At 53.2% G+C, this 9,012-nt stretch overlaps 1 protein-coding gene across 1 annotated transcript in view; it reads left to right on the top strand.

Moving 5' to 3' along the window:
• Positions 1-3,951: 3,951 nt before the first annotated feature.
• Positions 3,952-9,012, top strand: part of PACSIN1 (protein kinase C and casein kinase substrate in neurons 1) — a 57,836-nt gene continuing 52,775 nt past the window's right edge. Inside the window, exon 1 of the mRNA XM_041772100.1 lies at positions 3,952-4,100. The gene's annotated coding sequence lies outside the window, so the exon portion shown is untranslated. The remainder of the gene's footprint in view (positions 4,101-9,012) is intronic.

Below are 9,012 nucleotides of genomic sequence, written 5' to 3'. Positions count from 1 at the left end.
ACCAATTTGCAAGTGTGAAGCCAGCTGGTGAGAAGATAAGGATTGGGCAGAAGGGGGCTGTGAGGCTGTTTTTAAAGTACTTTTGTCCCTCTGGGCTTTCTTGCTCACCTCCATGCATGCTGTTGGGAGGCAGCTCAGAAAATGAAACACCATGGGCTACTGGGCCAATGGCTTTCCCCGTCAGGTCCTGCCCCATCTCCATGCAACCTTGCGGGGGAGGCAGAGGCATCTGGTGATGACAGCACCTGACCAGGAGTCAAGAGATCTGTTTTTAGCCCAGCTCTGTTACCAATGTGCTGTGTGACCTTGACGAGTCACTTTTCCTCTCTGGGCTTCAGAGTCCTGCTCTGCCAAAATTGGGACACACTCCCTGTTCTTCCTTTCCAACTAGAGATGTGGTGAGTGTAGAGAAACTCCTCAAAACTTCACCTCCCCCTTGAAGGCTTCCATACTAAATGGAGCAAAAGGGACTCTGAGTCATTCCCATCCCCCCCACCTCTCCCAGGAGAAAGGTGATATTGATCACTAATCAATTTTGCTCACCGGTTGATGCCACAGGCTTCTCAGTGCTGGTCTGTCCTCCTATCTACGTGTCCTTTTTGTCTTGTCTGCATTGAAAACTCATCTGAGGAGGGTCTCCTTGCTCTGACTGGCATGTAGATTCCAGCAGAGGAGTTGTAGTATGACCAAGGCATGGCTTGGGGCTCTCAGTGGGAGGGAGGACAGTCCCATTGAATCCCAGATAGGTTGGAACTTAATGGGACTGAGAAAAGTGAATTGTTGGGGAAAGAAGAGATGTTAAAAGTGCCTTGAGGAGTAAAACAGATAAACTTACTCTCTGGATGGGGCACAGAATACGAGAGAGAGGGAGAGATGGGGTGGTCAGCTTTGGTGAGCGTAAGTTTTGCAATTAGAAAATTGAGAAGGAAACTAGTTCAACTTAAAGAAGTTCTGTGTCAATTTCAAAAATAACATTTTATTTGGGTTTACACATGGACAGGTGTGTGTGCATGTGCATGTGTGTGTGTTTTCTACTCTTTTTTTTTTTTTTTTTCCAGAGCTGGGGCTTGCCAGGGTCTTAATTCTATCCTGGGCACACCTCTACTCCAAAGGGAGTAAGCCCAGCCTGTCAACTTCCTCACTTCCCTCCATCACCTGCCTAATCAGGTCTGTTTCCCTATTCTTCTCCCACAACTGCCCTAACTGGGTCCAGTTTCTATCAACCTCCAGCCCCCCAGCCTTTCTTATCCTCTGTATTATGACCCCCACCCCCTGGGGGTGCCTGTACTCTTCCCATTCTTGCCATCCTCCACCAAGGCTGCCAAGGGAAACTGAGCATCTTTGATTAGCCAGTGTCCTGTGCTCTGGACTTCACTACGTTTTCATTTTTTTTTAAAGATTATTTATTTATTTATTTATTTATTTATTTATTTATTTATTCATGAGAGACACAGAGAGAGCAAGAGAGAGTCAGAGACACAGGCAGAGGGAGAAGCAGGCTCCATGCAGGGAGCCTGACGTGGGACTTGATCCTGGGTCTCCTGGATCAGGCCCTGGGCTGAAAGCGGCGCTAAACCGCTGAGCCACCGGGGCTGCCCTTCGCTACGTTTTCATAACATGCCAGTCCTGGGCATCTACACCAAGGCTCTGATGATGCACTGGGTAGGCGGATGTAGGGGAGGGGCAGGTATTGTAGTCTAGCCATCCTAGAGTGTGCTTAAACAGCTCATGGGGAATTAGCCTCTTCACATTGAGAAAATTCTTTTCTTTTTTTTTAAGATTTTATTTATTTATTCACAAGACACACACTGTACTCACATACAGAGAGAGAGAGAGAGAGAGAGAGAGAGAGAGGCAGAGACACAGGCAGAGGGAGAAGCAGGCTCCATGAGGGAGCCTGACATGAGACCCGATCCCAGGTCTCCAGGATCAGGCCCTGGGCTGAAGTTAGTGCTAAACCACTGAGCCACCCGGGCTGCCCACACACTGAGAAAATTCTAACGGGAATTTTGCAGCGCCATGGAGACCCAAAGGGGAGAGATGTGGGGGTATGTATAGTTAATGATAATAATATATATGATTTATTACATACCTATTATGTTCCAGGCAGTAGGCTAGGTGCCTTAAACCCTTTGTCTAATTCCAAAAACTCTGTGGAGCAAGTGTCATTATCATGATGATAAAAACAACAAAATTCTCTGAGTACTTAAGTGCTAAGCAATTCATCTTTATTGTCTTGTGTAACATTCACATGACCTGTGGGACAGGTGCTGTGGTTGTCTCTTTTTCCAAATGAGGGAATTGAGGCATAGATCACTGTAGTAAGTTGTCACACAGCTATTAAGGAGGCTGAACCTCAGAGGGATTCAACAATATGTCCTTTTTTACCCAGCAAACAAACAACTGAGTGAAGTCTGTTTTCTCCTCCACAAGTTCAACACATTTCCTCCTGGCAATGGGAAATTCCAGGTTGACAGAAGGCGACTGGGGTGGCGAAGATGGTGAGATTTCATCAGCTCCAGACATGAGCACATCCCTTACATGGAGGGGGTCCAGCCTGCTCCGGGACCCCAGCCCAGCCACCTGCCAAATGTCTCCTGGCTTTGCTGACCTGTCTCAGTAATCCTTCGTTGCCTCTCCCCCCATCTGGCTCATCAGAATCCCAGCACACTCATTAGAAGGCTGCCTCCTCCAGGAAGCCTTTCTGGATGGCCCTAAACCAGAGCCCTTTGACCTTCTGTGGGACATTGTCCACTGGCTTTGGCTGTCCCCCTCATCCTTGGTGTAGGAACTGTCGTCTGGCCTCCCTAACTAGGTGTTGAGTTCCTCTAGGCTTTAACACCTACCATGCACTCAGTGCTCAGAGAATTCCAATTGAATGAATAAACTCTGCTCTTCAGCCTTCCCCTGGATCACTGGGGTCATGAATTTTGGTGCTATGGTGAGGATGGGTGGGAGGGGGATAACAGGACATATGTGTGACCAGCCCAGGTGTACAACAGAGGGTGGTGAGGTCTGTGGCAAAGGAGAGTTTGGATGCCTAGTGAGGGGCTTACAGTCAAATTCAGCCACCCCTGCTCCCCACAAACGTCCCAGATCCAATCGCCCTGTGAACACTCTATCTTTCCCTTTCACTGGCTTTCTTTTTCTACTTTGTGCCTACCATCTTACAATATCTCTATCCTATTTATTATATTCAACATTTGTTTTCCGTGACAGATGCGAACTACCTAAGGGCAGAGATTTGCTGTTGTTTCTTTTTTGGGGGGGAGGGGGAGGGTGCTGTTTGCGTTGAATAAATCATCAGCCCCTTGCACGTATCTGCAGCGGAGAGAGCCGCCCGAGTCCCCCCTGCAGTGTCCAGGCTCCCGGACACACTTGGGGTTCAAGTCAAGAAGAGCGATGGGCCTTAGGGGTCACAGCAAGCCTCCCCGGGAACCCCAAGGAGACGGCCTAGAGTCTGTCTCCCGACAGCAGGTGCGGCAGAAACTAAGGCGCGAGGGTTAGTGGCTGCCCCTGGAGGGTCAACGGGGCACTTCTGGGAGAGCGGATATTGGTGGGGGGAGGACGGGGGTGGGAGAGGCCAGCAACCGACAGACGGACGGTCCGACGGGGCGGGAGGAATGTCCCAGGAGGTGGGAAGGGCGACGAGGGGAGGGGAGCGCCCCCCGCGAGCGCGCCTGCAGGAGGGCTGCGGGCAGGAGGAACGGGGGTGCTCCCGCCACCCGCCCGGCCCCGCAGAGCCCGGGTGCCCCGCCCGAGCGCCCCAGGGGGCGGCCCGGGACCCGGGGAGCCGCCCCCCCCGCCGGGTGCCGCTAAGCCGGGCGCTGCCTCCTCAGCAGCGCGGCCTTCCCCCGCGCGGGCACCGCGCCGCCCTGCGCCTGCTGCCATTGGCTCGCTAAAAATGCCTCTAATCTGCGCGCATCTGTGCACGCCCCCCCGCCTCTGACCTTCCTCCTCCCCGCAGCCCCGCGCGCGCCGGGGAGACGCGGCGGCGGCGGCGGCGGCGGCGGCGGCGCAGCTTCCTCTTCCCCCGGGAAGTCGTCCGGGCTTGAGGCCGCCCCGGACGCGCAGGTCCGCCCAGGCGCTGCTGCCCGCAGGTAGGGGTCGGGCCCGGGGGCGGGGGCATCACCCGGGCGGTGCCAGGAGGCCCCTGCGCCGGGCCCCGCGGGCAGGCAGCTGGCGGCGGAGGCCTTACCCGGGAAGCGCAGGGCATCGGGGCCTTGGGAGCTGGGACCCAGGCCCGGGGATCCCGAGGCCCTGCCTGGGGCGGGCTGGTCTCCGCGGTGGGTGGGCTCGTGCCCGCTGGCTGCGTCGGCTGTGTGTGGACCGGAGCGGGCCGAGAGAGGCGCAGCAGCCGAGGCGCCCCGTGCTCGGTCCCTCCGCCCCCCCGCGGCCGGCGCGCGGAGGGGCGATGCTACCCAGCCTGCGAAGACGCCGAAGCCGGGGTCTTCCCGACGCTCTCTTCCCCATCCCCCAGGCCACTTGCTGCCCGTCGGAACTACCTCTCCGTCTTCTTTTTGCCTTAGGAGGGCGTGAAAATATTAAAAGGTCATCAGGGTGTGAGGGCCGCAGTGGCAGACCCCAGAGCTTGGCCAGACCCGGCCTCAAGCCCCACCCACCCCCGCCCCCACAGCCCAGCTCTGCACCCCACGTGCAGTGACACATGTGGCCGCTTTTCTCTGGGCATAACCATAAATAACCCACATTGCCCTGGCTGTGGCACAGCCGAGGTGCAAACAGAATTGTCTGTCCATGATTTTGGAGGTTCTGGCCCTTACCCACCTGACCTTCCCATCACATGCAAATCACCGCTCACAACCTACCCCCCCCCCCCCCCCCCCCCCCCCCCGCAGGATGCTTCCTGATGCTCCGGTGAAATCCCTGCCTGCCTCCTGCCCTGCATTCTCCCACCTAGTCTCCTTGTGGTTTAGTTATTTATGGCGCGTCTGTCACCCTCTAGACCAGAAGTGCCTTCGGGGTAGGAATCTGTTTGATTCATTTCTGTCATTGACTGTGCGCCTGGCCAGGGTCTGGCACCAAGTAAATGTTTGTGGAATGAGTGAATGAATGGGTTTGAAGTATGGGAGATAGCTGGCAACCTGCAGATGGGGAGTGAGTCTCCTCTTGAGCTTTCTTTCCATCCCCCGGAAGGAGAGCCACCAAAGTCAGACAGTCCCCTTTTGGCCCTTCCTGGTCTTGCAGCTGATGGCTACTATGGCATTTGGAGATAAAAGGCACAGTCCCAGTGGCTCTAAGAGGGTCTTTTGGGCTCCTTGTTTGAGTGCCCTGGTCTAAGCCAAACTTGGGGAAGGTCCCAGTGAAGGTCTGGCTTAACCTCATGCCCTTGAGTGGGCACTTTCCTCTTGGGGTGCTCAGCTCAGATCATGGGAAAGTCCTGGTCAGCATCAAGGAGTCTGGGAAGGCCCCAGCCAGGCCATCCTCAGCTTCCAGGGTCCTCATAGAGAGCTCAGAGCAAATCTCATGATTCCATGTGTGGAGGAGGAACCCAGGCCAGAAGAAGAAGAAGCCAAAGGTCCAGGGGTCTGCGACAGATGTGGACCTTCAGCACCTTGTTGCTCCTTTGACAGCCATGCTGATAAGACATCTGCAATTTGTTCTTGTCCTGGCCTTACAGAGGGGGAGACTGAGGCCCAGGGAAGCTTAGCAGCAGAGCCAGGGGTGGCACTCAATTCCTGCCTCCAAGTCCAGTGCTTTCTCCATGGGGCCCCAGGGAGCTAAGGTGAGGCCCCGGTGCCAGGTCAGAATGTGATCGTTGTAGAACCAGAGGTTCCCGGTCTTTGGCTCTGTCTTGACCTCTAGTAATGGAAAGAGTAAGAGAATATGGAAGGGGTGCTTCAGGGGTAAGAGAATACGGGAGGGGTGCTTCAGGGATAGGGGGAGACAAGTGGAGGGTGAGTTAGTCAGTGCCTGCAGGGGGTTGGCCCTGGGGGGGTCCCCAGAAGAGGGTGCAGTAACAGCAGTAAAAACTAACAGCACAAGGCATTTGTCATGTGCCAGGTCCTGTCCCAACTATAATTCATTCAGTCCTCACCGTAGCTTGAAGTAGATACCGTTATCATTCCTATTTTGAGAAATGAGACTGAGGCACAGAGAGGTTATCTGTCCAAGATCACACAGTTTGGAAGTGGAGGAGCTGGGATTTGAACCTCAGCTCCTGAGTCCAGGCTCTTAGCCTGTATTCCCTATTGCCAGAGCAAGAGGGCTATGGAGCTGACTGATGGGGGCTTGCTGTCTCCTTGGAGACACGGGTTTCAGGCACTCCGTGGCTGAAGTTCACGCAGGGTGGGTGGGATGTGCATGACTGTGACTGTGTGTTGGGGCTGCTGAGAATAAGAATCCAGTAAGCAGCAAGTGTGACCTTCATAGGATGCACACCTGACCCTGTGTCAGTCCTCTGCCCTACATCCTTCAATGGCTCTCCACTGCCCTGAGGACTAAAGGCAGTCTCCTTAATGTGGCACTTTTGTCCTCCCCAAGTCTGGGTTTCCTCCTTCTCTTCACCCTCCCTCTGCCTTCCAGCTGCTCTGAACTGCTCTCAGTTCCTCAAGAAAGTCATGCTTCTTTTACCTGCACGCCTGCGCACAGGCTCTTCCCCCACGAGAACATTCTTGTCCTCTTCCCTCCACATTCCTTCTCACCCTGGAGTTGGGGTGGCTGAGACTTCTGTTCCTCCCAGAAGCTTCCCGACTTGGGCATCCTGCTCACCACCCCTCATGCGGTGCCCTCTGGGGCGCTGGGTTTGTTACCCCATCTTCCCACTGCAAGGCTGTGAAGTCCAAGGGGCAAGGTCTGTGCTCTGTCCCTGGTGTCTCCAGTGCCTGGCACCATGTAGCCCTAGGTCACTTGTAGAATGAATGAGTGCATATGGGTCCCTCACATCACCAACCTCAGGACACAGAAAGCATTTTTCTTCTCCCCACGGGAATTGGGGAAACCACTCATAAATTTGCATAACCCCCCTCTACTGCCCCCCAACAAGGATAGGCTGGTGGTAGAAAGCCCTCACTGGAGAAGTGAAACCGCCTGTGGACCTGGTGGACAGGTGGGAGAGGTCAGTGATCTGCGGAAGAGTCCTCCCCAGGGGAACAGGTGGAGGGATGGGGTAGGAGTGAGTGTGCCAGGTGGAGGAGGGATGCTTGGTTTGGTCTTACACTTTTCTGAAGTTTAAAAACAAAAAAACCTCTTATTTTCTTATGACCAAAGGAATATGTGCTTGCGGTGGAGAATTGAGAAAGTACTAGAAAGCCAAACAAATCCATTAGCCTGTATGTGCCGCACCCACCTGATGTAGGCACTTGGTGGCTGGTTTCCAGCCAGGGGCAGCAGACTAGGGCAGGGAACCGGCAGTGGCGGGCGGGGAAGGGGGGAATCGGGGGACTGAACACAGGTGGGGTAGAAAGTGGAAGGGGGGCATTAGTGGGCAGGTGGGACAGGGAAGGGAGCAGGCAGGACAGGATGAAGGAAGAAGTGGGCAACCCCAGGGATCCAGGTGTGCTCTGGAGCTAGAGTCACCATTTTTTTTTTTAAAGATTTTATTTTATTTATTCATGAGAGACACAGAGAGAGGCAGAGACACAGGCAGAGGGAGAAGCAGGCTCCCCACGGGGAACCCAATTGCGGGACTCGATCCTAGAACCCTGGGATCAGGAGCTGGCCCGAAGGCAGACACTCGGCCACTGAGCCAACCAGGCATCCCTGGCGTCACCCTTTAGAGCTGAACTTGGATCTGTCAGGAGTCTAGACCTAAGCAGCCAGCAGGTGCTGGGTAGGGGGCAGGGTTGCCCTTAAGCAGGTGGCTCTATAGTGGCAGCAGTGCCTGGAGGCTGCCACCTGACAGTCCTGTGCCCCACATCACCCCCAGCAGCCGGGGTGAGAGGTGGTGTTTACCCCCGGAAAGGACAGATGGGTTCCTGCATGATGGGCCAGGGGAGAAGATGAGCAGGAACCTGGCCCCCGCTGGCTCTGAGGGGATGGGAACACCAGTGTCAGGGAAGTTAGTGGGGCCATCTCCGGGTGGGGGTGTACTGTGGGGGTGGGGGTAGTTCCTCTGGAGACTTCTCCGCCATGAGGGGCAGCAGGCTGCCTGATGGCTGGGCAGGCAGAGGAAGCCTCGGCTGCTATTTAAAAAACACTTGATATTAAATCAGTTTAATATTAAATTTAGTTTAATCAATTAAATTAATCAATTAATTTGAAGTCAATTAATTTGAATTAAATTAATTTGAATCAATTAATTTGAATTAAAGTTTAATCAATTAAATTTAATCAATTAAATTAATCAATCAATTAAATTGATTAAATTTAATCAATTAAATTTAGTTTAAATTAATCAGTTTAATATTAAACTGATATTAAATCAGCCTCGGCTGATATTAAAATGCTGGGTGGGGGCTGCATTAAGCTTAGAGGATAAAATCCAGGATACCCAGTTAAATTGGACCTCCAGATAAACAACAAATTTGTTTAGCGGGAGCCTGTCCTCAATATTGCATGCAACATCCTTGCATTAAGAATTTTATTTGTTGCTTATCTGAAAGTCACATTTTTTTTTTTTTTTGAAAGTCACATTTAAGTAGGTGTCCTTGGGATCCCTGGGTGGCGCAGCGGTTTGGCGCCTGCCTTTGGCCCAGGGTGCGATCCTGGAGACCCGGGATCGAGTCCCACGTTGGACTCCCGGTGCGTGGAGCCTGCTTCTCCCTCTGCCTGTGTCTCTGCCTCTTTCTCTCTCTCTCTCTCTCTCTCTGTGTGACTCTCATAAATAAAAAAAAATTTAAAACAATAAGTAGGTGTCCTTTATTTTAAGTTGCTAAATCTGGAGGGGGAGGGGGGCAGTGTAGAGGTTCTAATTCTCTCTTCTTTTGTATTGTGGGAGGGGTCAGTGGATACTTGCTTAGAGTTGACAGTTAAAAAAAATTAACATGTCCATCTTTTTTTTTTTTAAAGATTTTATTTATTCATAGACACACAGAGAGAGAGGCAGAGACACAG

Source organism: Vulpes lagopus, chromosome 1 (assembly GCF_018345385.1).
Source record: "Vulpes lagopus strain Blue_001 chromosome 1, ASM1834538v1, whole genome shotgun sequence".
Classification (NCBI taxonomy): Eukaryota; Metazoa; Chordata; class Mammalia; order Carnivora; family Canidae; genus Vulpes; species Vulpes lagopus.
This window is presented reverse-complemented; position numbering and strand designations above follow the sequence as displayed.